The sequence below is a fragment of the Galeopterus variegatus genome, unplaced genomic scaffold, assembly GCF_000696425.1.
Source record: "Galeopterus variegatus unplaced genomic scaffold, G_variegatus-3.0.2 Scaffold13, whole genome shotgun sequence".
NCBI classification, from domain to species: domain Eukaryota; kingdom Metazoa; phylum Chordata; class Mammalia; order Dermoptera; family Cynocephalidae; genus Galeopterus; species Galeopterus variegatus.
In genome coordinates this window covers 1,656,130-1,668,140 of record NW_007726124.1, presented here as the reverse complement: position 1 = coordinate 1,668,140, position 12,011 = coordinate 1,656,130, and the positions used below count along the sequence as shown (strand labels likewise).

The following is a 12,011-nucleotide window of genomic DNA, read 5'->3' as shown; positions in this document are numbered from 1 at the left end:
TGCGCGCACGGGCTTGGCCGCCGCCCCTGCCGGTGAGTCCCGCCGCGGGAGGCGCGGAGCGGGTCGGGCTGGGGATCCGGACCACGATGTTGGGGAGCTCCGGGCCAGACCTCCGGAGGGGGGGATGGCAGGATCGTGACTTTGGCGAGCCCCAGAACCCGAGCCCGAAGGGGCTGGAGAAGTCCAGAACCATAGTGTTGGGGAACCCGAGCCCGGGAGCTGGAGGTCAGGGCCACGATGTTGGGAGTCTCAGAACCCGAGCTGGAAGGCGGACGGCGGGTCAGGACCGTAGCGTTGGGGAGCCCCGGAGCCCTAAAGGGCTAGGGGAGTGTCAGGATTACGATACTGGGGAGCCCCGGAGCCTGAGCCTGGAAAGCTGGAGAGGGGTCCAGTACCGCGATGTTGGGGAGACTGAGGCCGGAGGGCGGGAGACTCAGGATCGCAATGTGGGGAGACCGAGAGGGCAGAACGAGGGGCGCCCGGTCCGCATTCTTGGGACGCCCTCCACAGGGCGAAGGGAACGGAACCCTGCAGGGGAGTGCGAAGGAGAGGAAGCCCGGGGCGGGAGGGGGAGCCCGAAGGAGGGGAGCCCCGGAAAGAGTGGGTGGGACGAGGCATGTGGCTTCTCCCGGGAAGGACGGAGAGGTCTTCTCTGAGAGGGTGGACGCCAGGAGCGGAGTTGTGCTGAGAACGTGGGGGTGAGGGGAGGTGTGTTGGAGGGAAAGGAATGCCGCGGCGAGGGTCGGAGAAGGCTGGTAGAGTAGGGACACAGGGAAAGTGTCAGCCATGTAGACGCATCCCCCTTGGTGGAATGGGGTCGTGGACACCTCTAGAGAGCATTCACTCAATAGAGCAAGACCGGGCATACCCAGGCCGGGATGCGTGGGAACCCCGCACTCAAAGGCTCGGGGAGTATTGGGAACCTGGGGGGGTGGGGGGGAAACACCTGGCTGATCTGGTGCGAGGACCTGGAGGTAGCCAACCAAAGCTTCCAGTGCAGCTGTGGGCGCTCCAGGCACCATAGAAAAGCGGAAGGTCCGCGGACCCGGGCAGGCTCTTTGTCTTGCCCTAAGTTGCATCCCATATTTCTGAGCTGGGTTAAAAGTGATTTTTCCCAGGGACTCGATGAGAAGAGGCTGGGGTAAAAAGAATAGTTATGGAGTGAAATTTCTAAATGTACAAGTAATATCTTGTATGTTAGGCATCACTCCGATAATAAAGGTGTATATTATTTTTAGATCCACATGTAGTATTTGCATCTGAACTCTGTTGTTTTTGAGTAAAAACTGGAGGAAAGTCAGCAACACATACACTCACAAAAACGCCCATAAATGCAGTGCATTCCACAGTCGAGTAAATTCGAGGAGTACTGTACAGTTTGGGATTGTTTGTCATTGAAGGCTTCCTTGCTGAAGTTAACAGGAAGTTATCTGCATGGAAGGTGGAGTGCACTTGACTGCCCTGTTGAGATCATCCAAGCCTGTACACACACCTGAGCTGCTGCATCCTTGACCCGGTCAACTGGAAGGGAGCCAGATGGCTTAGGACCTCAGTGGATGGGTATCCAAGGGCGTATCTAAAAACAAATGACCAGGACATGGTCTGGTTTTTTGGGTTTTTTTTTATTTTCCTGTTGTTCATTAACAACAATTAGTTAAATAATGTTGACTGTCATATATTATCCTGTATTGTTAAGTATGGTAATTAGCTTAATTATTTGGTGTAACAGCTAATTCAGGAAAACCCAGGGCCTGGGAATCTTATTAAGTGAATTTTTCCATTGGAAGATACCTCGGCTTTGGGGAGGAAGGGGAGGCCTGTATGCACAGCCCTTTCCTTCTGGGCTGTGCATATAGGTCCATCTTCTGACACACACTGAGATTTGAGCTTCCTGGAAGGACCAAGGATTATTTCGGTGTTTTGTTTGTTTGGGGCAGCGGACTGATAGGGGGATGCGCACCACTGACCTTGGTGTTAATAACACCGTGCACTAACCGAGTTAACCGACCGCCCTCAAGGACTATTTTGGCATACTAGCATTTGTTGGGTCTGTTTTTTTCTTCATGAAAAAGAAATCTCTTCAATAACTATGCGAGTTAACGGGAAGGCGATTTATTCATTTTACAAGTATCTTTTCAGTACGGGCTGCCCCCCCCCCCCCATTAAGTGGATGTATATACCTTATCAAATGGTCAGAACCTTGCACCGAAATCTGCGTTATCATTATTATTATTGCAGAAGCATATTTATTCACTTGGACATCAAGCTAGCCAATGATTCTGATTCTTTATCCAAATTTTATTTTATTTTATTTTATTTTTTTAAAAGATGACCGGTAAGGGGATCTTAGCCCTTGACTTGGTGATGTCTGCACCACGCTCAGCCAGTGAGCGAACCGGCCATCCATTCATGGGATCCGAACCCGTGGCCTTGGTGTTATCAGCACCACACTCTCCCGAGTGAGCCACGGGCCGGCCCTTTATCCAAATTTTAGATTAAATATGCCAGTATTTATGCGTTCGGATGAGTATTTCTCCCCTTCAGAAGCCTCCTCTTGGCAAGCTGTGTACTAATTCTAGTGATGCTGTCAGTGCTGAGAATAATTTTGTAGCTCCTGCTTTGGAGTTGCCTTCAGAGTTTGCAACACATTTACTGAATTGCCTCAGTGATGGCAAAACTTCCTCAGTTGGGAAAGAGCCAAACACTGCATGGCACCAACTTGGGTTTCTGAGGTGGGGAATCAAGATTGTAATAGAAAGTATGCCCATTAAGGTAATGAAAATTCTCCTGAAGGACTGGCAGTTCTACAAGGGGCATCCAGTAAAGGTATGGTGTATGTGTTTAGAACTGAAAGGTAATTACTTTGAAGTACAATCCTCGTTCTGGTGTTTATGCTCTGGTATGTAGGTACAATAATTAGTCCTATCATTTTATTGTTATATCTATGGCATATTGGACTGGAGAAAATAAGCCTTTCTTTTTCCCTTCCTGATACTCTTTACTAGGTAGTTTTCATCACTGGATTTTTACAGAAAGCAAAACAAACAAAAAGATGAAGGCTTGTTTTCTCACAAAATAAAAAAAGGTACTCAGAAAGCCATTTACCCCATATGTAGGCAATACCTGGTGCTTGACTTTAATGTGAAAAGATCTACAGAAGCAAGGGGAGGAGAATGATTTCTGAAAATCCATTTCAACTTTGGGATTCCATGGCACACAGTGGGAAAAATTAACTGAACATATCCCCTTCTCAATTCCCAATTTGTTTCAGGTTTTGTAGCATAAAGCTTCCTATAGCCATGGCTTGAATCTCGATTTAGCTGTGGTCTTTGGCAAGTTGTTTCACCTCTTCAGCCTGTTTCTTATCTTAAAATGAAGATACTAATGGGTATGTACTTCATGAGGCTGTGATGGAGATTAAATAAGATTTATGCACATAGAACAGAGTTCAGTGCCCAACACATATTGAGTGCTCGGTAGAGTTTAGCTATTTCTATGGATAGTTTCATGTTAAAATTACTTTGAAGTCACATGGAAATTTATCATTTCCCAGGTAATGATATTTCATTCTTCTGGGCTTTGCAACTGAACATGTGAATGAGATATTTTGTTTTTTACCCTCCTGGCCTCTTTAGGGTTTTTAAAGGGTGACCTTAAAAGCAATCAGAATTAGTTATTATATTTTGAATTTAGATTTTTTAATGAGCATTCCTGTTATAATTTTTTATTAGGTATAACAGTTCAGTGTGGTAGTGAAAATCTGGGGGAAAAAGAGCTTAAAAGCCTCTCCTATATATTTTTTTCGTTGATTCAATGAAAATATTATTCTAATGAAATAGCTACAGTTCTCTTGGCATGTATTGAAAGGGATGATTCTGGTAAACATTCCTTTCAGTTCAAACTTGAGTTTTGCTTTGCTTTGTTTTTTAAACCATTGGGGAGAATGAGTAGCCTGGCACTAAGTCCTCAGCTGTTCTGTAAATGTCAACATTATTTTTTTTTTAATTTATTAATTTTATTTAACATATATATAAATTAGGGAGATGGGAAAATAACTTTGTCTTAATTTTAATCGAGGTTGTTATGAAATAGATAATGTTTCATGAAATGTTCAACATTTAGTGTGAGTTCTCTGTGTTTTTAGACAAGCAAGTTCTAGAAATAGAGAGGTACAAGACACAGGCTTTGCCCTCCAGAAGTTCACATAATGTGCTCACTTATAATTAGGCATTAGCAAAATTTCTTCTCGTAATGGCTTATGGGGCTAAGGAATAATATGGATTTCACTACATGTTCTTTTCCCTCAGTTTCTTGGAGAAGGCTGAACAGGTGGACCTCTCAATAATGTTCATAGTTTTGAGGTGGATTAACTCTTTCACGATTACATCCCACTGTGCCCTCAGATGCCCTGAAAGGAGATAATGGGTAGGAAAGTACTTTGTGAACTGTAAGGTAATATATAACTGCAGGATGGGGCTATTATTGTTGTACCATACTTTTTCTGGAGTGTTGTGTTTTTTCTCTTGCACTGTCTCTTTTTTGAGTAGTGATTTATGTACTCGTAAAGAACCAAGAAACAATATACCGTCATCCCTTGGTATCCATGGGGGATTGGGTCCAGGACCTCCCATGGATACCAGCATTAATGGATTCTTATGTCCCTGATATAAAGGGAGAAAGAGTCAGGCCAGGAAGCCCCCTCCGACTGAGCTTATCTCCCACACTTCAAAGGCTCTTCTCAGGTCCCTTTCTACACAAGGTCAAAGCTTCCTGTGCTGTGTGAGCCGGCAAGGTCTAGCAGTTTCTGTTTGGTTTTCCTTAGCCCCTCCTATTGGAGGAAAGAATTCTTGTAGGGGTCCCTTCGCTTTTAACAAAATACCCCAAATCCTCTCTAGTTTTTGTTCTATGTGGGGTTACCTGGCCATCTGAGTGGGAAAAGCCCAGGCTCCACTTTGATCTGCATTCCTTTCTGTGTCTTCCTGACACACACTGGAGCCATATGAGTAATCAACTCAGTAACAAGGCAGAGCTTCAGCAGGGGGAGGGGGAAGGTGGGGAAAATTCTGGGCACAGAGAATGTGTAGCAGACAGGGATGTAAATAACACTGGCTTTTTAGCTACAAGCTAGAAACCATCAGTACTGTGGTTCTCAGTCCTAACTGTACAATAGAATCACCTGGCCTGTCTAAGAATACTGATGCCCCAGCCTCTCCCATTGATTCGGTGGGTAAAGCCTGGGTATCTGATTTTTTAAATGCTCCTCAGATGATTCTGCTGCACAGTAACTTGAAGGTCAAGGACCACTGCCTTGTGAAATTAATGACCTGCATTAAAATCAGAAAGAAAATGAAGAAAACTGAATTAAAAATACAACTCGTGCAGCACTTAACAAAAGGTATTTTCTGAGAAGTGCATCATTAGGCAATTTCATAATGTGTAAATATCATAGAGTGCACTTACACAAACCTAGATGATATAACCTACTGCACAGGTCCAGATCCATTATAATCTTATGGGACCACAGTGGAATAAAAGGTCTGTTTTTAACTCAAACATCATTATGCAGCACATGACTATATCAAAGTATTGTTTTGTTAAGTTTTTATTTTATTGATGCGTATATGCTGCCTTGTGATATAAAATGTTTCTTCTAATGAGTTGTGGTCGAAAAAGTTTGAAAAACATTGTTTTAGAACCTTAGAGGTGTTTAATATTGGTGAATTTATCTCATTCACTATTTCTTTCTTCTTTTTTTTTAACCATCATTCACTGTTTCTGTATGTACATTTGCTGGACAGTTTTCAAAGTGCTTTTATATACCTTGTCAAATATGACTTTTGCTCAACGTAGAAAGCATTGGATGGACTTAATGATTCTGCTGATTTAGAACAGCAAAATGAAAAAAGGCATTTATAATTTTGTTGGTTTAGAAATAAATATTTTAAAAGCATGAAATAAGTTATAATCAAGTTCTGAGATACAGTATATTGCTTAAGTCAGACAAAATCCACTCACACCATCTGATAGAACTTTTTCATTTAGACTTTTTTTCAGATTAATAAACTTTTCAAATTTTACCAATAAGAAAAAAAAATATGACTTTTGCTACCGTGCTATGAGGCTAGAGAGCAGATACCAGCATACTGACTTTTTTTTTTAACAGATGAAGAGTTTACAACGTGGAGTTGGAGAGGGTAAGAAATTTGTCAAAGTCACAATAAGAAAATGGCAAAAACAGGGACTCAAACCTAGGGTTTCTGATTAATACTACAGGGCTCTGGGGCCGGCCCGGTAGCGCACTGCTACAGTGCGCCACTTGGGAGCGCGGCGGCGCTCCTGCCGAGGGTTCGGATCCCACATACAGACCGGCCGCTCACTGGCTGAGCGAGGTGCGGGCGCAACACCGAGGGTTGCGATCCCGTTGCCGGTCCCGGTACGGTACGGGCGCGACACTGAGGGTTGTGATCCATTGCCGGTCACGAAAAAAGACAAAAAGGAAAAAAAAAATACTACAGGGCTCTGTACATTGTACCTCTCTGCCTCTTCCGATTTAGCAGATCCTATGAGAAGAAAGAGAACTGCAAGTGGGGCATAAGTCTGACTTTTCAGCATTGTAAAAATAATAACTATTGACTGAGCACTTACTACTATCAGGTAATGTATTTACATTACTTCATTTAATTCTCAGAACAGGCCTATGTGATGGATACTGTTATTAGTCCCGTTCCACAGATGAGGAAACTGAGATACAGAGAGGTTATGACTTGCCCAAGGAGCAGAGCTGGGCTCTGTCGGCAAGTCCAAATTCTTTATTTGTGCTCTCTATTGCCCCAGTACTAGTTGCATGGCATTTCTCTAGTTTCTAGACTTCTTCCTCTAGGGTCAGTTTAGGCCCTAGTACCTGTAGCTTTCATTCAGCTTTTCTTGTGCGTGTGGCTGGAACCTTCTGTCCCCCAGTGATTGAGGGAGAAAAGTCCTCTGCTGCCCAGACCTACTTTATGGAACCTTGTCCAGGTTGTTTGTCATACCTAATACCACAAATTGCTGAAATTTGTAGTGTGGCTTGGGTAGTTCTGACTAAGAAGGAACCTGAACACTAACCTTTATGGAGTGAGATCTTGATGGACTTCCCAATGGTCTGGGACCCAAAGCGTATGTTGTTTGTTCGTTCGTTCATTCATTCGTTCATTCATTCATCAAATATTAAGGGCCTACCAGATGCCAGGGTCTATGTTAAAGACTGGGGATAGAATGATGAGCAAAAATGCAATCACTGCCTTTATGCAGGTTACAGTTTGCAGGTAAGTTTTAGAGATGACACTTCACTTTAAATATGGATGGAGAAAGTAATTATCATGGCTTTCTAATGCCTGTGCACAGGACTAAAATTACCATGCCCAAAGCAAGGCTCAGGCCACATGTAAATAGGAGGATACTAGTTAATTACCTACTCAAAAGCTTAGAATGGAGAAATTAGACTTCATATTCTTTCACATGACTAAAAAATGACACTTTCCCAAAGGTGGGGGACCTGCTATCTGCACTAAGTCAACTGAGTTGGATGATCGGGTTGAGATAAGCCTTTAGCTCAAGGAAGATTTTTCTTTTCTGCATGTCCAGGAGGGTACAAACTTCTGAGCCATCTAGGTAGCTAATAAACTATCCCTATTTTCCTATATGAGGAAGAGTCAATATCATATTAAAGCAATATTTGTTGAATGAGTGAACTAATAATAGTTATGATGAATGTTAATACACAATGGAAGCTGTTTCAAGATTTTGAGAAGAGGACACCTTGAGAAGAGTACACCTACAGAAGAACCAAGAATAGCTCACCTCCCTCTCCAGGCTGACCTGGTTCCTAACTTTAATCAACCAGCTCTTTGGGATATAAGAATTTGAGGGAGACCAGACCTAGGGTTACTGATTTAAGAGTTTTTTATTGGTCTTGAGACACAGATAGCAGTAGGGGTGGTGACATTTATCCTTCTAGGGCGATGTAGTTCAAGACTAAAAAGAGCAAAAAAGAAGAGAAAAAAAAATCTCTATTTTCAAAGAATAGAGAATTTGGTGGTTTTCATCAATATCTTAAACCTATGTATTTCCCTTATCCTTAACTCTTGCTCTTTGGAGTCCAAAAGAATATCCAGGAGGTTCAAGATATGTCTACAATCAGGAAGCTGGAAGAGGGCCACACTTAACCCAACCAGCTGAAGATGAAAATAAAATACACATACTCTGCTGAATATTGCCAATAGACCATAGTTTTGTGAGAAATGAAACTTTTTGTTGATGAAAACTATCTACTCATGTTCTTTTTAGACTCATTCTAAAGAGAATTGGCAAAGCTGTATAAAATGTGGAAGAAAGGGGAGGATAATATAAAGTCAATGATGAAGTGTAATGGCTCTATTTTTGGGGTTTTTTTTTTGGCTGGTGGCCAGTACAGGGATCCGAATGTAATGGCTCTTGAATTAGAAAATGTATATTCTCTGTGGTGAATTCATTTCAGAAACCACATCTAAGCTTTTCTATTCCTGCACTTAAGTAAGGTAAAGGCATTAATATTATTCCCTTGAGTTACCAGGAAACCTAGCATTTGGAGAAGCAGAATTAGTTTCATGAATGGGCTAATACTAAATTGGCTGCAGTACAAAAATGTCACCCAGACAGGTTCAAGAATGTCACTAAAACTGGGTGGCATTTCAGAAAGGTAGAAACTGATTCACCAAATCTTGGTTTGGTGTGTAGGTTCAAGTCAATTCACAAAGTGCTATAGGTGTTTCTTGGATTACATGGTGAGGAGGTTAGTCTCTTTCTGCTCCCCTATTTCTGCCATGTAAGACCCCGAGGTCACTGTTGCCACCACCAAGACCTTTATCAAATGTGTTCTCTGGCCTTTGGACTCTCCAGCCTCTGAAATTGTAAGGAATAAATTTCATTTTCTTTACAAATCACCAAGTTCCAGGTATTTTGTTATAAGCAACAGAAACTGCTCATACAGAAAACTGGTACCAGAGAAGTAGAGTGATGCTTAATACCTGAAAATGTGGAAACAGGTTTAGAATGGGATGTTGAGGAGAGGCTGGAAGAATTTGGAGGAAAAGGCTAGAAAAAGCCTAGATGCTGGTGAAAGTTTAGAAGACAAGAAAATCAGGGAGTTTAGAATGTTTTATAGACTGGTTAAATTGTGGTGAGCAGAATGCTGATAGAAATATGGATAGTAAAGGCCATTCTAGAAGATCTCAGATGTAAAGGAGAATGGACTTATTGGAAACTGGGGCAAAGATCACCCTTGCTATGAACTGGCAAGGAACTTGGCTGCATTCTGTTCATGCCCCAAAGTTTTTTGGAATGTGGACTTAAAGGTGTTGACCCAGGGTATTTGGCGGGTGAAATTTCTAAGCAGCAGAACATTCAGGAAGCTGCATACCAGAATATAGAAGGAAAGCAGAGCATAAAGATTTGGAAAATTGGCATCCTGTTTGGCAGAGAAGCAGAGAGCATTTTCAGGAAAAAAATCAATGGTACAACAAAAGGGGCTGGTTGCTAAAGACATTAGCATGTCTATGAGGCAGCCAGGTGCTAATAGCCAAGACAATGGGAGAAAGGAGGTGAAGGCATTTCAGAGATGTTGGAGGCTGAGTTTTCCATTACAGGCCCAGAGGCCTAGGGAGACAGAATGGTTTGGTGAAGGCCTAGGGAGACAGAATGGTACAGGCCCAGAGGCCTAGGGAGACAGAATGGTTTGGTGAACAGGCATGAGGCAGCATCCATGGGCTGGCTGCCCAGAGCCACCTAGAGACACTGCTTCTAGCACCAGCACCTGCACCCCAGCTGCTTTGGCAGCTCCACGTGTGGCTAAATTGGCCCCAGATGTGGCTGGACCTGCAGCTTTGAAAAACACATGCCAGAAACCTTGGTGGCATCCACGTGGTGTTAAGTTTCCAGGCTCTCAAAATGCCGGAACTGTGGAGGCTAGGGAGCCTCCACCTCAATTTCAAAGGATGTATGGAAAAGCCCAGGGGCCCAGGAAGAGATCTGTCACAGGGGCAGATTCACCACATAGAGTTTTCTCTAGTGCAATGCCGAGAGGAAATGTAGGGTTGGAGTTGCAGCAGAAAAACCCCATCAGCGGCATGCCTAGTGGAACCATGAAAGTGGGACTGCCACAGAGACCCCAAATTGTAGAGCTACCAGTGTGCAATGCCATCCTGCAAGAGCTAAAAACATCACCTGAGACTAGGAAAGTCATAGAAGCGGAGCTGCTCAAGGACATGGGGACCCAAACCCCGCACCAGTGTGCAGAGGACACCCAATCACAGAGTCAAGGTACATTATTAACCAGCTTTAAGATGTGATGCCTGCCCTGCTGGGTTTTGGGCTTACTTAGGACTGGTTACCCCTTTCTTTTGGCCTATTTCTCCCTTTCTGAATGGGAATATGTACCCTATGTTTGTCCCACTGTTGTATCTTGGAAGAAGATAACTTATTTTGACTTCACAGATGAGATTTTGAACTTTGGACTTTTAAGTCAAAACAAGTTAAGACTTTGGGGATGGAATGAATATATTTGTATGTGAAAAGGACATGAGTTTTGGGGAGCCAGGGACAGAATGCCTTTGACTGAGTGTACCCCAAAACTTGACCCCCACTGTGACACTGTTAAGAACGTGAGAAATCCTGTTATGGTAATTGAAAGTTGGGGCATAGAAGAGGTGATTAGATTATAGGAGCATGCCATAGTGAATGGATTAAAAATAGTGGTCATGGGTGTGGTTTGGAGGTTTTAAAAAGTAGAGTAAATTAAGAGATTAGTCTCTCTGCTCTACCACTTTCTGCCATGTGAGAATCCTGCATTGCTGTAAAACCACCACCAAAGAAGATTCACCAAATGTGTTCCCTGGACTTTGGACTTCCTAGCCTCCAAAACTGTAAGCAATAAATTTCACCTTCTTATAAATCACCCAGTTCAAATATTCCTGTTATAAGCAACAGAAATGGACTAATACACATAGCTTTTTCCACCTTTGTTTAAAACATTCTTACTGATCATTTGTTATGACTTCTATCCCCAGAAGTATTGCCACCTTCTGAGATGCTGCTGTGTGTTCACAGGATCTGTAACAATTTTTTGTCTCATCTGGAATGTTACTATTTTTATTTATTTATTTTGGTAAGTGTTTCTTTTATTTATTTTTTATTTTTTTATTTTTAAAAAATTTTTATTATATATATATTTTTATTTTTTTTATTTTTTTAAATTTTATTTTGTTGATATACAATGTGGTTGATTATTATGGCCCATTACCGAAACCTCCCTCTCCCTCCCTCCTCCCTCTCCCCCCTCCCACCCAACAATGTCCTTTCTGTATGCTTGTCATATCAACTTCAAGGAATTGTAGTTGTATGTCTTCTTCGCCCACCCCCTGGTTTTGTGTGTGTGTGTGTGTGTGTGTGTGTAAATTTATTTATTTATTTTTAGCTCCCACCAATAATAAGTGAGAACATGTGGTATTTCTCTTTCTGTGCCTGACTTGTTTCACTTAATATAATTCTCTCTAGGTCCATCCATGTTGTAGCAAATGGCAGTATTTCATTCGTTTTTAGAGCTGAGTAGTATTCCATTGTGTAGATATACCACATTTTCTGTATCCACTCATCCGATGATGGACATTTGGGCTGGTTCCAACTCTTGGCTATTGTAAAGAGTGCTGCGATGAACATTGGGGAACAGGTATACCTTCGACTTGATGATTTCCATTCCTTTGGGTATATTCCCAGCAGTGGGATAGCTGGGTCATATGGTAGATCTATCTGAAATTGTTTGAGGCACCTCCATACCATTTTCCATAGAGGCTGCACCATTTTGCAGTCCCACCAACAATGTATTCTCTCTCTCTCAACAATGTATTCCTTTTTCTCTGCATCCTCACCAGCATTTATCATTCAGAGTCTTTTGGATGTTAGCCATCCTAACTGGGGTGAAGTGACCTACATGCTTCTTTCTA

General features: G+C 42.5%; 1 protein-coding gene across 1 annotated transcript in view; it reads left to right on the top strand.

Annotated features, from left to right (window-relative positions):
- Positions 1-6: 6 nt before the first annotated feature.
- The window catches only part of PAQR8 (progestin and adipoQ receptor family member VIII), a 62,843-nt gene continuing 50,838 nt past the window's right edge, over positions 7-12,011 (top strand). The window contains exon 1 of the mRNA XM_008594356.1: positions 7-32. The gene's annotated coding sequence lies outside the window, so the exon portion shown is untranslated. The remainder of the gene's footprint in view (positions 33-12,011) is intronic.